The sequence below is a fragment of the Emydura macquarii genome, unplaced genomic scaffold, assembly GCF_026122565.2.
Source record: "Emydura macquarii macquarii isolate MOO-44397 ecotype Brisbane River unplaced genomic scaffold, CSIRO-AGI_Emac_v2 contig_383, whole genome shotgun sequence".
Lineage (NCBI taxonomy): Eukaryota > Metazoa > Chordata > Testudines > Chelidae > Emydura > Emydura macquarii.
The window spans coordinates 2443781-2462354 of NW_027130520.1; the positions used below are offsets into that span (position 1 = coordinate 2443781).

The 18574-nt window shown below is 41.8% G+C and overlaps 1 pseudogene; it reads right to left on the reverse strand.

Moving 5' to 3' along the window:
- LOC137145421 (DNA repair and recombination protein RAD54B-like) overlaps nt 1-18574 on the reverse strand; it is a 102276-nt pseudogene that overhangs the window by 76793 nt on the left and 6909 nt on the right.

Genomic DNA, 18574 nt, shown 5'->3' on the forward strand with positions numbered 1-18574 from the left:
GGGGTCAGCAGGTAGAGGAGGGGGAAGAAAGAGGGCTCTGCAACTATGGAGGAAGGTCATGATGGCTGCTGTGGGAGGATTCAACAGCTGAGGTCATTTGGGGCTCTAGCATGGTAAGAAGCAGGGTTTGGCAACTGTAATTTAAGTTGCTTTTCAGGGAATTGCAGTAGAATTGGATGAGCTGGATGGTCAGGGCACTTGTCAAGGACTGCAGGAAGGTTCAACAGGTCTGAACTTGAGGCTTGTGAGATGTGATGGGAGGGTGTGGAAACTAGGATGGTCAAGTTGCATGTCAACAGTCTGTGAAAGGTTTTGGCACATGGGCATGGGAGTTATGATGCTTAGAAGAAAGAACTTTAAGGATTAAAGCTTGGCCTCTGCAGGTTGATGGGCATTTTACAACACGTTTGCAGTGGTCTGGCTGATGTCTCTCATTACCATCCTCTTCTCTGCCACAGTCCTCTTTTCTTATATTGCCATCTTCTCCAACTATTTCTCACTACCTTTTCAACTTGACTTGTGGCCCATCAAGCCCCTGCTCCCAGTTATTCCCCTTTCTATTCTATTCATTCCTGAACCTCTCATACCGTCTCCCCTTCTGCTGCAGCTCTATCCCGAAATATTCCTAAATCACTGCCCTTAAAAACTCTAAACATCTTAATTCTCTCTACTATCTCTTTTCTTCCTCCTCCTGCAACTACTTCCACAATTGTATCTGCCCTTCCATCTGCTAAAGCTGGTACCCATAGCTCTTTCCTACAATCTGAACTCGACATATCCTGTAAAACCTCTATTCTCTCCCTGGCAATTTATTTTGCTCTTCACCTTCACTCAATTTCTTCAGAAATTACCTAAATCCTCTATGGCCCACCAGAAAACCATTGCATCACTTATACGGCCACCCATAAAGCCTCACTGCACCTGATATGGTATCTGTCACTATTAGCATGCTCGCCTCAATATCCAGTCCATAGAAATGAAAACCATTAAAACCAGACCATTGATTAAGGCATTCTACATGACAAATCTGAGAATCTTTGCCTGGAGGACATCCAGAATTTCAGACCTAAGTACAGCATGTTCAGATCTCTGGCTATTCCTTAGGATATCTTCTCAAAAAACACATGCCTCTAAATTATTAGACATTTATAAAATACCAGAGCTGAATACAGCACTTTGAAAGCCATAGATTAAGGATATGGCTGCTGCTCTGAAATGTATAGTCTAACAGCAGCAGTCTCAACAAATCTAGATTTATATTTTCTCCATCTCTCAATGCACACATTTATTCCCATGTAACTTCCACCACCCGTACCTAATCCGAAGCAATTTAAGATCTAGGAAGCCTCAGACCAACAAGCATTTCCTCTGGGATTTTTTCAGCCATCTGTATTTCTAATTAGCCTCTCTCCCCCCTAGCTTGACCACCAGGAATTCCAAAAGCCATGTTGTTTACTTCTCCAACCACAATCTCATGGATATTAGGTTTCTCAACTCTTCCATCCACTTCTTGGAGATCAAATTTCAAAACACTTCACCACACTCTATTCCTTGATTTTGATAAGAGAAGAAATGGGAGGCTTTCCCTAAACTAAAATCCCCTTTGTTCAACCAATGTTTGTGACAATATGGGGGTTATGTATGTTTCCCCATTCTGATTTTGCAAAAGCCATGTTGTATTTCAGACTCCATTTTGAGAGTAACCTTGATTAGGACCTTCACTATGCACTATCCTGTTGGATGGCATCATATTTATTCTTGTGTAAGGGGCCTGGTGCCTAGGTGTCTCACCCGGAATGAGAGAGAGGACCATTAACTTTGAATGACTCTCTGGGAACAATGGAAAGTAACCAAGCAAAAAGAAATGGATTTTCATAGTTTGTCTTCAACAGGGGCTAGGACTTTAACCACTTGACCAGGACTCCAAAGCCAGTGAGAGTAAGTTACATTACAGAACGGACAGAAACTTTACTTAAGGTCAAGATCTACTCCACACACTCTCTCACCAACCAACCATTACTAGAAAACAAGAGGACTGAAGGACTTTGATATATGGACCATATCCTGAGGACTCACAATAAGGCATGAGGGCATGTAAGCTAATTTTCTGTTGTTTTGCCTAAAGATCTGTAACTCTTGTATGCTTTGAGAGTAAAACCTCCTTTGGTTTTAGAAACTCCTGTGCAAAGCCTGTGTTCTTTATTTTACATGCCATGTGGTCACCAAAGAGTTAAACTATAAACCAGAGTGTCCACATGGGATGGAACTCCGGGAAAACAAGCATCAGCAACTGGAGAGGCTTAGGAATCATAGAAGGTTAGAGTTGGAAGGGACCTCAGGAGGTCATCTAGTCCAACCTCCTGCTCAAAGCAGGATTAACCTCAGCTAAATCATCCCAGCCAAGGCTTTGTCAAGCCACATCTTAAAAATCTCTAAAGATGGAGATTCCACCACCTCCCTAGTTAACCCATTCCAGTTCTTCACCACCCTCCTAGTGAAAAACGTTTTCCTAATATCCAACCTAGACCTCCCTCACTGCAACTTGAGACCATTGCTCCTTGTTCTGTCATCTACTACCATTGAGACCAGCCTAGCTCCATCCTCCCTGGAACCCCCTTTCAGGTAGTTAAAGGCTGCTATCAAATCCCCCCTAATTCTTCTCTTTTGCAGACTAAACAAGCCTAGTTCCTTCAGCCTCTCCTCATAAGTCTTATGCTCCAGCCCCCTAATCATTTTTGTTGCCCTCCGCTGGACTCTCTCCAACTTGTCCACATCTTTTTTGTAGTGGTGGGTCCAAAACTGAACACAATACTCCAAATGCGGCCTCACCAATGCCGAATAGAGGGGAATAATCACTTCCCTCAATCTGCTGGCAATGCTCCTACGAATGCAGCCCAACATGCTATTAGCCTTCTTGGCAACCAGGGCACACTGCTGACTCATATCCAGCTTCTTATACACTGTAACCCCCAGGTCCTTTTCTGCAGAACTGCTGCCTAGCTCGTTGGTCCCCAGTCTGTAGCTATGCATGGGGTTCTTCTATCCTAAGTGCAGAACTCTGCACTTGTCCTTGTTGAATCTCATCACATTTCTGTTGGCCCAATTCTCCAATTTGTCTAGGTCACTCTGTATCTATCCCTACCTTCCAGGGTATCTACCACTCCCCCCTAGCTTAGTCTCACCTGCAAACTTGATGAGGGTGCAATCTCCCCGATCCTCCAGATCATTAATGAAGATATTGAACAAAACTGCCCCAGGACCGACCCCTGGGGCACTCAGCTTGTGACCAGCTGCCAGTTAGACATGGAGCCATTGCTTACTACCCGTTGAGTCCAATGATCTAGCCAGCTCTCTATCCATTTTATAGTCCATTCATCCAACCTATACTTCCTTAACTTGCTGATAAGAATACTGTGGAAGACTGTATCAAAAGCTTTGCTAAAGTCAAGGTATATCATGTCCACCACTTTCCCCAAATCCACAGAGCCAGTCACCTATTCATAGAACGGAATCAGGTTGGTCAGGTATGACTTGCCCTTGGTGAATCCATGTTGACTGTTCCTGATCACCTTCCTCTCTTCCAAGTGCCTTAAAATGGATTCCTTGAAGTCCAGCACTGGTCTTGGCGCCTCAAGCAGTTGGACTGTGGAGTCAAGTCCCAAGGAACGGTTTCAGGTAAGGAGTGAGCCTTATAGACCCAGATCTAAACACCATAGTGGGACTCTGCCCAAAGCCAGCTGGCTCGGAAGCACAAGGGATCCAAAGGCTGAGTCCACTTACTACAGACTCATGACCATACACTAGGGGTATTCAGCCAGGTCTCCAACAATATTCACAAAAGTGTCTGGAGCCTTCCAATTTCCCCTGAATGAGACATATTCAAAGCCTTCATTTGATTAATCTAATCTAGTGTTTCTCAATTGGTGTTCCGTGGAACCTTGGAGTTCCGCAAGATGAATTTCAGGGTTCCGTGAAAAATTGAAACCGCGCCGCCGAAAACAGCCGACAGCGCGCGCCGCCGAAAAGGGGAAGATGTCCCGGATTTTTCAGCGAAGGGTATCTCATGGCCCCGCAGAAGTTAAAAAGGGTTCCACGGCCAAATTTAATTGAGAAACACTGCTCTAATCTCTTCCCCAAAATTTCTCTCTATCTACAACTCCAATCTTTCCACAGCTCTTGACCAGCTTGTAACCTACCCATTTCAATTCTTCCCTCATGCCCGTGCTTCAGTATATGTATTAACTCAATTAATTCAACTGCACAAATCCGAGCTCACTGTTAACTGGGACACCTGAAAACCCCAATACACTGTCTATTGCCTTTCATTACACAAAGTCTTATTATTCATGTGAGAAAGTGAGATATGTCTGTATCAAATTATGAACTCCATGTTACACAATATATGAAAATATTAGCACTGTGACTGTACAAGTCTGGACCTGGCCCAGGACAGCTTCTTGTACTGCATTCCAGACAGATGCCCTGCCTGGGAATGGTGTTGCACACCCTGAAGGATTAATGCTGATGCTATCGAGACAGAACAGAGAAAACTAATCTCTTATTAACAATATTCAGGAAGGCTCTAGAAGCCAACCAGTATTCTTAGAACCAAACCCAGAACTGGCTGAAATGAACAAATGGCACAACATTATGGACTCTCATACATAGCAAATAAAACCATGCCAGAGGACTTGTTACAATATGGTTCAAATTTCTAGAATAAATATGACCTAACTTTGTTTAAACATGATGCATGTCCAAGAAGCATTAATGTCAAGGGATACATAGCCAATGCTTTAGCCCTGTTACAAAACACGGTCATGATCCTGGCTATGCTATAAACTTAAAAAATATTATAACTCATTCACAGAACAATTATGTTGTAAGTAGGTCTCCCAAACAGTTGTATATGAAGCTCTGGTGAGCTGGAGGGCTCTGTATACCTTATTAATTCTGTTTGATACTGGGGGATCTTTGCAGCCTGCATAGATGCATACAAATTTCATTTTGAGTGTGCCTTTTGACTTCTCTATTACCTAACTGTGCACCTCCCCGTTGGGCTGAAATTCCAAAGGCTGGTGGTAAAACAACAATAGAGAGTCATTAAACTTTGACCACTGGCCATCCAAATGACAAGGAGATAGCTCCGACCCAGGACAACTGGTTTGTCAGGGGACAGATTGCCTAGGCAATAAAGTCATGTGGCCGGGCTCTCTGGTCACCTGAGAAGCTCACAAGTGGGTCAGTGGAAAAAGAAAGGTTATAAAGAAGAAAAAACCGATCTTTCTAGGGTGTTGGGCCACCTCAACAAAAGAGGAGAAGAAGCAGTCCAACGTATCAGGATCTGCATGAGATAGGAGGGTCCTACCTCCTTCCTGAGACCAGATGGTCTCCCTCCAAGGACTCCCAGGGGTAGGGTGAGTTAGTGAGGGGCTGTTAGGATGCTTATTGTTTTCTAAGTGGTATCTGCACTCTCTTGTGTATATTATATGATTAAGGAAAAGAGTAATTGTGTTACACACTCAGACACTTCAGCCCAGAGTGTGTTATATGCTTCACAATTATTACAAGCCTTCCAGGTGAGTTGAACTGTAAACCAGAAGCTTCATGCCTTTGGGGTGGAGTACTAGGAGAAGGTGTGTTTAAGTACAGGGGAATCTGAAAGGTCAGCACTGTGCCCACAGGAGCTAGGTAGCTACACACCATGGGTTCCTGCTCTCCAGATGAGGTGCTAGATAAAGGGTCTGTGCTTCAAGAATGTGCCTAGGGACCCCAATATTGGGACAGTGGCTGGACTGTGTTCAGGCTCAGGAGGTTTACAACACCTGGGAATTTAGGAACTCAGAGGCCTGGATTTCCCTCACAATAGTCAAGTGGGAGGCCCACTGGATCTGTAACAGAAGTGTAGAGAGGACCCAAAGAAATCTAATCATCCCCAGTGAGCCCATAGAGTAGAAATACCTGATTATTAATGGTACCAAATATAGGTAACAGAGCTAATATTCACAGTACGAAAACCTCTCTCAAATTCAACAGTTAACACCCCATCATATGACTAACACTGTCTTAAGACCTGCAGCTAGACCAAATGATGAAAAATTCCACTGAGAGTAGGTGAGTTCCAGAGGGGTAGCCGTGTTAGTCTGTATACAGCAAAAACAATGTGAGTTCTGTAGCGCTTTAAAGACTAACAAATTTAATTTCAGTAGGCATAAGCTTTCGTGAGCCTCAGCTCACTTCCTCAGACAAACTGCATCTGAGGAAGTGAGCTGAGGCTCACGAAAGCTTATGCCTACTGAAATTACATTTGTTAGTCTTTAAAGCGCTACAAAACTCACGTTGTTTTTACTGAGAGTAGGCGTTTATGGAGTTGCAAAGGAAAGCTTGAGACTAGCCAATGTCAGATCACTAATATCAAGATAAGGTTTTTGAACATGGACTCATTTCAGCCAGAGTTGCTCACTTTCCTTAAAAAAAGAAAAACATAAATGATAACTTTCATCCAATGGCAAACAGCCTTGTTGATGTATTTCACAAACCACAGGAGGTTGTCAGCCTAAGCAACCACAGAATTTCTTATATGACATGGAAGTGACCCTAAACTAAAGAAGTAATGGTTGATTCTCCTACTTCCAATCTTTATCAGATCCCAAACATTAGCTCCAGACTATGGCCAACTGTAGGAAATTAACCAGAATCCACAAGACCAAGTCCCATGGTTGTCATAGTAAAATGAGACCCTCAGCCAACTCAGAAAAATAATCATCACCACCTGCATAGACAGGGATGTGGCTAAGCACTTTCAGCCTTTGCAACTTCATCATTGTTATAGTAAGTAATGGCATTAAATTCACAAGGGCTCTGAAGTGACTCTTCATCCATGTGTACACCAACTCTTGGCCGACCTTAATCTCATCATGGGACTTACATTCAGGATGGAGACCATAGGCGGTGATTGGGGGAGTATGGGAGGGCACCGCCCCCCAAACTGGATACAATGCAGAGGTGACGTGTGAAGGGGGGTGAGCAGATTTCTCCCTTGTAGCTGGTCCTGCTTCCTCCCCATGGAGGAACGTTGGCAGGGAAGGGAGAGTGGCCAGGAACTCTGTGCCTGCTAGGCAGTTTCCCCCACGTGGTCTGCGTAAGGTGAGGGCAGAACAGCAGCTCCTGATGACTCACTACACAGCCCACATGCGGCTGGGGAAACTGACTGGCAGTCTCAGAGCTTGGCATTGCTGCTCAGCTCTCACTCCAGTCCCCTAAGGGAGCAGAGAGGAATATTTGGTGGGGGAGGGGTGACGCCAGGAGCTCTCTGTGCCTTCCAGTCACTTCGCCCACATGGGCTGTGTAAGGGGAGGGCAGGAGAGCAGCAACCCTCACAACAGAGTTCCAGCTATGGGCCATTTTGAATAAGACAGATGGCTGTGCTGCTTCCCAACCCAGGTGAGGCTGCTTAGCTGCTAGTCCCAGCTATGTAGGGGGAGGAGGGACTGGGCAAGACCAGATAGCAAATGTGAAAAATTGGGACGGGGTTGGGGGTAACAGGCACCTATATAAGAAAAAGCCCCAAATACTAGGACTATCCATATAAAATTGGGACATCTGGTCACCCTAGTCAGACCCACCCCAGGAACCTCCCCAGCTCCAGGAAGCACCACACCCACTCCCCATCCCACCACATGCCCCTATCATTCCTCAGTGCTGGGAGGAAGGGTCACTGTATAAGGAAATGCCTCCCCACCGGCCACCCAGCGCCCATGCACCCAGACTCCCCACACACACCCAGAACCCCCGACAAAACCCCCCACACTTGAATCGCCACCCCGCTGCTGCTGAGCCTCACCCCCTGTATCCAGAGCCCCCTCACACCCAGACCCCTCTACCACACCTCCGCACGTCATGCCCAGTCCCACGCCTCCGCACCCGGAACCCTCCCACACACACCTGAAGACCCACCCTGCCAAAACTCAGCCCCCCCAATATAGAAGTCAAACTACGCCTATGATGGAGACTCATAATCAGATCTAGTTTAGGGGCAAGCAAGCAATCTCCTGTAACTGAGGTTGGAAACAAACAAACACAGCAACACCACTTTTCATGATGCTCCCTCCTCTCCATGCAGAGCCAAATTCCCAGCTGAAGATAATTGTGCCAATAATGGTCCTGTACAGGCATCCATCTCGGTGGTCTCAGTTACACATGTAAAGTCAGGGATCTCAACATGAAGTCATGGGGCATGATTACTTTATTAAAACCCTGTCCTTCCAGTGAACAGCATGAATTGAGATGCTAGCTGAGCAATCAACCAACACCCTGAATTCCTGAAAGTAAACAGGCAAAACCAATGGGATGAAAATCAAACATGACACAGGTTTATGCCCATTACACACGTCTCTCCTACATTGTCTTACCCTACCACTCCCCACAAACAATTGCCCCTCTGCACTCAGATTACCATATCCCTGCCACAGCTGCAATATTCAACACTATCATTCTAAGGTCAGTGAAGAGTCACCACAGTTGGTACCTGAATAAGAACCAAGGACACACAACCACATGCTCTGACAAATTAAATTTCTAAGCTCTCCCATTCACACAAATACATTACACCCCTAATATACCTTCTCCTTTCCACACAACCAACCTAACAAAAAGTAAATCTCCTAAGCTATATATCCTAGAAAAATAAAACATTCCTCAACTCCTCATATGAATCTTTCCTCCACTTCCAATTGAAAATGGACCACTGCTAGCCATAACCAAGCCACCTAATACATAGGTTGGGAGAAAAAACAAATCTTTACCTTTAAATAAAGAAACACAAATGAGTTTAACAGCTTTTTCAATAGGCCTTCTACTCCTGCACATAATTCCCATATGCAAACAAATGCCGAACAATATGAATCTCTTACCTCCATCTAAGAATGGCTGTTATTGTCAACATAACCTCACTCACCACTGTACAATGACAGATGAAATTCAGAAAGGAGATAAATGAAAATTTAACCACCTTTCTGGATGGTGCATATCCACCTAAAGCCACACATCAACAACACCCAAAACAAATATGGACCCTGCACTCAATCCTCATGAGTCTTGTTGTCAAGGGATGTTAGTCTGACAGCATTATAAATTCATTTACTAAATGAGGATTTATTTCTATATTGCAAAATTTCTTGCACTGCACCAACAGTGCAATAAACAATTTGATGCATGTGAATATACAATATCCAGGTTTATTTACTTCTTTTTACATGTATTATAATCTTTCTATTATAATTTTTCCTATGTCGTTTTGTTTCTTTAGCTAGTTACCTGAATCAGGTACATTATTTGTACCGAACATCACCTTGAATTGTACCCAAACTTTATTGCAGAGCTTCCCTGTACACTGCAGTCAAATATATTCTGAAAAGGTGAGATGGGGCACAATTTAGCATGTTTTGCATGTTAACAATATAGGACTAGTCAAGAAAAGCAGCTTTCACAGCTCTCCTTGGCTGAGCAGCAGTTGACTCAGTTTCAGATTTCTAGGCCAAGACCTGCTCCATCTAGTTCAGAAAGACATTAGATCCTTCAGAAGCCCAAATCAACTGAAAAGTGAATGATACTAACATATTAGCAATACCTCCCAACTTTGTGTCATCCACAAATTCTGCCGGGCTTGTTTATTAGTATTAGTTGTGGAGACAGAGTTGGTAATTTTGTAAACTGCATGTTTGAAGGATTAAGGTCAGTATAAGTGTTGTTCATCCTCAAAGTTCGAATTTGATCATGACATCACTGGGTTTGGTTTCTGTGAATACGTGAGTGGCTGATAAGGCCAATTTGGGCTTTGAACTATCTGCAACACACTGAACAAGAGATGGGTTATTTGATTAACAGTGGACATGCTGCAGTTAAGAGATTTATGCTGTTGGCGCTTCTGTTCTTCTGCAGTAGTTCTCTGCTCATAGACTGTGATTCCAGTCTGGATGAGACTTCTCCAGGTAGATTGATCCTGAGTTATAGAAATGGGATGAAATTTAATAGTGCAAGAATTTTTGCTATATTTTGAGTACTTATCAGTTGGCAGTGACAGAGTAGGAGAAAGCCCTGGATGTATTAGTCCATCACAGGATGATTATGAGCTGCCAATGTGATATGGCTGTGAAAAAGATGAATGCAATCAAGCATCAAGCAAGTTATTTCCAAGAGACATCTATCTTATGAGAGGAGACTTAAGGAGCTCGGCTTGTTTCGCCTAACAAAACACAAGGTTGAGGGGAGATAGGATTATCCCTCTGATGTATTTATAGAGAGTACACACCAGAGAGAGAAAGGAGTTTTTAAGTTAAAGGCCAATGCTGACACAAGAACAAATGGATATAAACTGGCAATAAGGTTAAACTTGAAATTAGATGAAGGTTTAGAACTATCAAAGGAATGAAATTCCAGAACAGCCTTCTAAGGGGAGTAGTGAGGAAAAGAACCTAACTTGTTTCAAGACTGAGCTTGATAAGTTCATGGAGCAGATGGTATGATGAGGCTGCCTATGATGGCACATGGCCCATCTAAGACTGCTATTAGCAAATACCTGCAACAGCCAGAGCTGGGACATAAGATGGGGAGGGCTCTGAGTTACTACAGAGAATTCTTGACCAGATGTCTGACCTGTAGGTTTTACCCACATGCTCAGGTCTAACTCATTGCCATAGTTGGGGTTGTGAAGGACTTTCCCCCTGGGTCAGATTGGGAGATTTTTTTTGCCTTCATCTGCAGCGTGGGGCCTGGGTCACTTGTTGGTCTACATGAGGCTAAGTGGTGGAGTCTCTGTAACTTCAAGTCTTTAAATCAAGACTTGATGACTTCAGTAACTCAGCCAGCCAGAGGTTATGGGCCTACTATAGAGGTGGGTAGGTGAGGTTCTGTGACCTGCGATGTACAGGTCAGACTAGATGATCATGATAGTCCCTTGTGGCCTTAAGGACGAGTCTATGAGTATTCAATTTTTTTTTTTTTGCCATTTCAAAAAATAGATTTTAATTTAATTTTTAACTATTTTTATTTTTACAGTTGTAGAAAATTAATGGGGGGATGGGTAGGGTTGGGATTAGGGTAGTGCTGATAGCAGAGCTGCTCAGCAGTCTCAGAGGAAAATTCATGGATCTCCCTGCACAGCCAAGAGGCCCAAGACACCTGGGTGCAAGGTGCAGGAGAGGCTGTGGTCCTGGCCTGGCAGAGCAGAGACCCCCACTCTCCCCAGCCAGGGCTACCTGGGAGGCCACTCCCCTGCTGAACAGTTCCTGCCTAGGGACAGCCCTCACATTGCTGGCTGGTGAGTGAGCGAGCGGGACCATGACAGCAAAGCTGCAGAGGCATCCCTGAATAGTAGGAGGGCCAGTGACACCCGATCTCCACAGGCACGAGATGCCAGAGTGAAGGATGGAGGGGGAGGCTGCACTCATGCCAACTGTTCCTGACATTTTTTTCCCCCCATTGATTTCACTGTCAGATGACATTGATGTTTATCAACGTCTATCAATATAAATCAAAGCCTGCCAGGCCTATTAATAAATCATCTAAGCAGTAGATTGTATATGATTATTTTCCTTCCAATTACCTCACCCACTTCCTCCTCTAAATCTGTCTATTTATCTCCGTTCCTCTTTCCACCTGTCTCTTTCCCTAGTTCTTTTTCATTCCTCTCCATAGCCACCATTGGCAGTGTGGCCTTGTTGACACTGAGTATCAAAGACCTGGGTTCTAGTTCCAGCTCTGGCACGGATTTGTACAAGAATTCATAGTTCTTTGGCCTCTTTATTTGTTTCCTTATTAGTAAAACAGTGATAATACCTGTGCCTGGGTCCCTAACCAGACCAGGCCCAAAATGAAGTTAGAAATTATTGGATGTCCCATGCCAATGGTAACTCTGAAAAACGTCTCTTTCTTGGCTTCCGCCAATAGACATGTTTCTTTCTAGAAACAAGGTCAAGAAGCATGATAGTTACTTGGGCTACCACATCCATATTTCCTGACTTTTCTCAACATGCTCAGGTATGTCGAGAGCAAGTTAGACATACTTAAAGCTGAATTTAAAAGCACTGGAGTGCAAGACGCAGCATTTTGTGCTACCTTTTCCAAGGTTTGGTATTTGGAGCACAGCAAGGAGTATATTTTTCCTGACTGACAGTGACATAAGAATATGTTTGACATCTAAAAATACTCCATTGTGAGACAAGAACATCATATTTGCCAGATTTTTAAAAAATTTTGAATAACTATTTTAATTCCACTTTTCCCTGATCTTTTCATGTTATTTTTATTGAATTGAATATAATTTATCAAGATTTACCCTGGAGATTGTGTGTTGTAATCATTCTAATCTGACACTGACTTTACAGTACGTAATACTTAGTAAATCCTTATAAAAGAAAAAAATGAAATGTTTTTAGATTTTATAATGTAATTTGAAATACATACATTTATTAACTCTCTTCCTTCATTTGAGATTCAGGTATCTTCTGAATGTGCAGTTATATTTTGTCCTGTTGTTGTATTTCCTTTTAAAGCTTCCATTCAAAATAGTAAAGTTTTTGAAAGATATGCTTGTGTTTTTTATTATTGCTTTGTAAAGCTTTCTATGTGGTTTGTATTTATTAAACTGAAAGACTGATTTAATTTTCTCACATTGATTTGAATGAGTACACCTTGCATACTCTTGAGAATAATAAAAAAATTGTGTTGGACTCACTTCAGTTTTTCAGATAAATACAACTGAAAGAATTTTATGAAAAAATTATTCATCAAAAATATTCAATTAAATGTACTGTTCAATTCAGATTAACCACAAAACTGAGTGTTTTTGTCAAAGACTGTGCAAAACAACATTATTAATTAGCCTAAAGACACTGATGTAGATCCATTGACACTCCAAATGCAAGCTGCTGTCACACTGGTTACAAGTGAAACTAGACAGGCAATTAGGAGAAGGCAAAGAAATGTATCAACAGCGAGGGCCGTATTATTCATTAGGCACAATAGGCACAGTGCCTAGGGCCTACGAAACTTTCAGGGCCTACGAAAAAAAATGTATATATAATTTTTTATTTTTATTTAAAAAACTATTTATTAATAGCTTAAAATCAAATTAGTTATTTCGGTCAGGGGGCTTACGAAGCCAAGTGTGCCTAGGGCCTACGAAAGTCTTAAAACGGCCCTGTCAACAGATTGCTTCTGAACTCAGCACACTTAAGAAGTTTTGAATTCCTAAAATAATTTTCATACTGGGAAATACAACATTACATTTTTTTCAAACATATTAATGATTTTTTTTTAATTACCCAAACTTCTTGCATGAGAACAGTGTTGCACAATGTGAGGACACTAGACTAATCCAGAGGCAATGAGGGAGAGCACTAAGGGCAAGATTAAATGAACTACCTGGATCCATCCCATCTCCTTTTCACCTCTCCAATGTAAATATGATCTGGCTGGAGGTCTTAAAATAAACACTCTTTGTTCCCACAACTGTTCCAAAGCAGCCAGCTGCTGGAGCAGTTCATATGAAGAGAGCTGTAGGATCAGATACCAATTCTATAAATCAAATTTCCCTTCTCTTTGCTGCCATGGTAGTCAGGTTAATTATGAGAGTATGTTTGGCATGGATCCCAGGAATTCTCAATGTATGCTACTTGCAAAGAGCATACAACCTCTGATCAATGCAGGAAAAAGGAAAAGCCACAAAATAAATAAAAGAGAAGATAGAACCCTCACCTACTCTTCACCAAAAAAAATATAGTAATAAAAAGGAAGACAGAATGTTGGCAGATAAAAGGAGAAAGCACATCATTCTCTCAGGCATCAAGCAAAGGCATAAAGGGTGAGGTGTCCTATCCACAAATGGGTTAGAAGTACTCTAACAAATAAGATTTTATTTAGTTTTTTCATGACATTTACCACCCTATAAAGCCCCTCTAAAATAGGGAAGTATTTATCACCTTATTTTACAGATGAGAATTGAGGCAGAGGTAACTGACTTGCCCATAGTTTCACAGGAAGCCTGTGGCAACGTCAGGAACCGAAAAGAGAGTTCTCAACTACCAGTCCAATGCTTGAACTGCAAAGCCATCCTTTCCCCTTCACTAAGAACTGCCCAGTCCTGCTACCTCCTTTGGATTGATTTAGAAGCAACACTTATTTATACTAAGGTATTGCTCAGAGGCTCTGTTACGTAGGAAATAATAGCACCGAGGGTATTCATTAGTGGCATTGTTGTAAGTTTTCACAATGTGTTAGTAGCACATTTTAACTGGTCACCATGCTGTGTTATTATACAAGCTAACTTAGCTGCCAGCAAACCCTATCCCTATGTTCTGAATGAAAAAAAAAAAAAAGCCCCTGAAGTTACACTACCACACTTTGCCACTTCAAAAGAGACTGATTTTAAAAGAAAGTAGTGATAAAACTCATTATCCTCCAAAACTATGTATTTTTGAAGAAGCATCATATTTTTCACTAGTCATAATTATACATAGATAGCTTGTTGTGTGACAGGAACTTTCTGTCGATCTGCACCTGAAATATTAAAATTCAATGCAAAAAGTTCTTCAAGGTTGTGTGGGCACACCCAGTTTTATCAATAAAATTTTCCAGAAAACAAATACATCGTATTTTCAATCTCAACTAAAGCTATCAAGGCGAGAGGTTTCTTATGTTAAATATGAGTAAAGTATTCACATATATGCTATATAATAAAGCTGTACGTGCCCCAGAAAAGGGATACGATGAAAATTGCAATGAAAATTGTGCAGCTAGAATGTCAATTTTCACGTTTTGGAAGAACGAATGCAGCACATTCTTGGGGAGAGGTATCAGAATGATCAGCCAAATATACCATACAGTTATTTGAATGTCCACATGTGCTTCATAAGAATTTCAATGGAAATTGAGGCATTTATTTGCGCATTCTCCTGCTGTGTTTGAAACCTAAACACAGCATCATTGTGCCTGTACGGAAAATGCAAAAAGCACAACTTACTACTCCAGCTTCATTGTCCTCACTGAATGATATGTAGATAAACGTAAATATGATAAAAGAAATTAAGATTTTTAAAAATGGTTTTAATCATCTAAAAACCCCCAACTTTTACTAATAAAAGTTAAATTACATCATTGTCATGCTGGGCACATGGGGGGAGGGGGGGGAGGAAGAGCGTTTGTCATGTGGGTTAACATCAATGTGTCTAAATCACAAATATTCGCGTAAGATGTGCCATGTCGGGTACTTCCAGAGGGGTAGCCGTGTTAGTCTGTATACAGCAAAGACAACGAGAGTTCTGTGTCACTTTAAAGACTAACAAATTTAATATTTGCAGACATAAGCTTTCGAGAGACTTAGCTCTCTTCTTCAGATGCAGTAATACAGAAAATAGGTAACACAGAGGTATCTTATAGGTATCCAGGTGCATTGAGAACAATGGGGGAGGTGGAGTCCGGTACTTAAGACCTAATGACGACCATTTGAGTAGGAGGTGAGAATGGGTGAGCAAAGTAATTTACCTTCCCTAGTGAGATAGCCATTCCAAGTCTCTGTTTAAACCCAGTTTGAATGTGTCAAGTTTGCAGATCATTTCTAATTCAGCAGTTTCTCTTAAGTCTGTTTTTGGAGAAGTACAGCAACTTTCAGGTCAGAGACAGAATGCTCTGGGGAATTAAAGTGTTTTCCCACTGGTTTATGGATGTTATTATTTTTTATGTCTGATTTGTGTCCATTTATCCTTGTGCGTAGTGACAGTCTAGCTTGGCCAATGTACATGGCAGAGGGGCATTGCTGGCACATGATGGCATATATAACATGAGTGGATATGCAGGGGAATGAGCCCCTAATGGTGTGATTGATGTGGTTAGGACCAGTGATGATGTCATTAGAGACGATGTGTGGGCAGAGCTGACAACGGGGTTTGTTGCAGGGATAGGTCCCTGGTAGGATTTTTTGTAGGGTGTATGGTTGCTGGTGAGTATTTGCTTCAGGTTGGGGGGCTATCTGTAAGCCAGGATGGGTCTGCCGCCCAGTGCCTGAGCAAGAGATGGATCATCTGCTAGGATAGGTTGTAGATCTTTAATGATGTGCTGGAGAGATTTTAGCTGGGGACTGTAGGTGATGGCCAGTAGGGTACTGTTAGAAAGGTTGTAATGTGCTAAGTCAGATGATAATACTTATGTTCATGTGTAATATGTGAAATGGAAGTTATAGATGTATTTGAGATATCTGTGTTTCAAATTGTGCTGCCTGGGCAACACCCCAGATAGGATGGCTGCACAACAATGGCCTGCATAATGGCCCATTAAGGCATTCCCAGGTGCAAGGAGCCCAGAAGGAGAAGCCAGCATCACCAATGAGGAAGCACCAGGACTGTCGCATGCGACTCTGGATTCCATTTTAGCTCGTGTAAGTTTCACAGGCCACATGGCCAAAAAACAGAGGGTATATAAGATCAAACCACAAGATCCATTTTGTCTTTGCTCCTGTCCAGTCTGCAGACATACACCTACCTCGGGATCAATTCATCTTGCAATTGAACTGAAGGACCTAGACCCATCCAGGTACTGGATGTGAACCAGAGGGGACTATACAAGCCTGCAACTCCACATTTCTTCCAGAAACCTGATGTATATGGACTTTCAATCATTTGTATATCTGTGATTTACTTTAACCCTTTAATATTTATCTCATGGTTTATTTCTTTCCTTTTACAATAAACCTTTAGTTTAGATACTAAAGGATTGGCTGGCAGCGTGGTATTTTAGGTAAGACCCAAACTTATATTGATCTGGTGCTGTGGCTGACCCCTTGGGATCAGAGGGAACCTTTTTAGCAAAGAGCAGAGAGTTTAAATAACTGGTTTCTTTCCTAGACCTAGTGCTTTATTGGGAGCCTGGAGCTGAAATGCAATAAAGGGGGCTTTATGTGTCTGTGTACTGGCTTCTGTGGGGATTCAGAAGTGCAGTTTGTGGCTGGTTGGGAAGCCAGGCTTCAGTGTCACCCACCAGCGTGAGAAGAATCTGCTCTTCTTTTAAAGCCTGCCCTGACCTTGGTATTATCAGTTGGCTACCCTGGGCACAAGCGGGTCACAATCATCATAATGTCCCTTTTACCAAACCAAACTAATTTTACCACTGGGCTTGATTAATAAATTGTATATGAATTTTCATTTAAATCAAATGTATTGAATCTGATTTTCATGATTGGTTTCTATTATTTCTGAGTTTCATAATAGCAGCAGCTTTAACAAAATAAAACTGGTTATTAAGTTTCATGCTATGACTGAAGTTTAGGGCTTATATCATTTACATAATTGTTGCACTAGTTGTGCTGAGTAGCAGATGAAATGGTACAACTGATAGAAAATATAGGATAGTGAAAACAAATTAAGTCTTGATGATGTCTGGATCCAAGGATATGCTAGCAGAAACTGGTGCTTGTATCACCAGTAACATTATTAATACTGCTTAAGGTAATCACTAACAACAAAAACCAAGTCTTATATAGTGCTTCTCATCAGCATTTTACAAAAGGAGGTCATTAGTATCTATTTTACAAAAGGAGAAACTGAGTCATAGGAGATGAAGGGACTTGCCCAAGGTCACCCAGCAGGCCAGTAAGAGATCTGGGAACAGAATACAGTGTTCTGAGTTCCAGTCCTGTACTCTCTATCCATTAGGCAACACTACATTCCTTCTATTCACACCTCTATTGCAGAAGTACTAACATGCATCTTCACAGAGACCCTATGCCAGCAGTAGTCTCCCTTTAGCACTATGTTTTCCAGTGGGAATCTTTTACTTCTATAGCAATTTTTGTTGGGAAGTCTGCGGACAGTGGTTCCTCCACAAGTAGATCATTTTAGAACATCTGCCAGTGTGCAATTTGATGGATCCAGTGAACACAAATACTGCACATGCACTTAAATCACAGCAAACCATAGATCACTCAAGACCAAAAAAATGTCCTCTGGCCGCTCTTCCCACCACACACAAACACTTTAAAAATTGTATTATAAGCATCATCAGAAAGAATAGGTATAAAACAGGTAAGTGTGAAGACCTTGAGAAGGTTGAGAAGTCCCTTTCAAGCAAACTAAGGTTTATGATTATGCTGTATATTAATATTAATAAAAGCCTAGGTCACCATAATCCATGAGAACAAAACAATAATTACTAACCACCATTTTCACAGTTCCTTGCAATCATCACAACAAGATACATCAGGTAAAGACTCAAAAAATAACTTACTGAAAGAAGTCCCTAACAACTACTCCAAAGAATTCAAGTGATCATCATATGCACCAACATTTATTATGAAGTTTTGTAAAAATATAAGCAAAAATGTTAAACCATCACACCGTGTTCACATATTATAATAGGGTTGAATATTCCTTTGTTAAACAAACACTTGATTATAATTCCAATGATTATAAAGAGTCACAACTTTCATAGTTTACATTATAAACAGTTGTGGAATTTTTCTAACATCATGCCCAATTAAACACACTACACTTAAATGATAAATTATTATTAATCATTAAATTAAGTC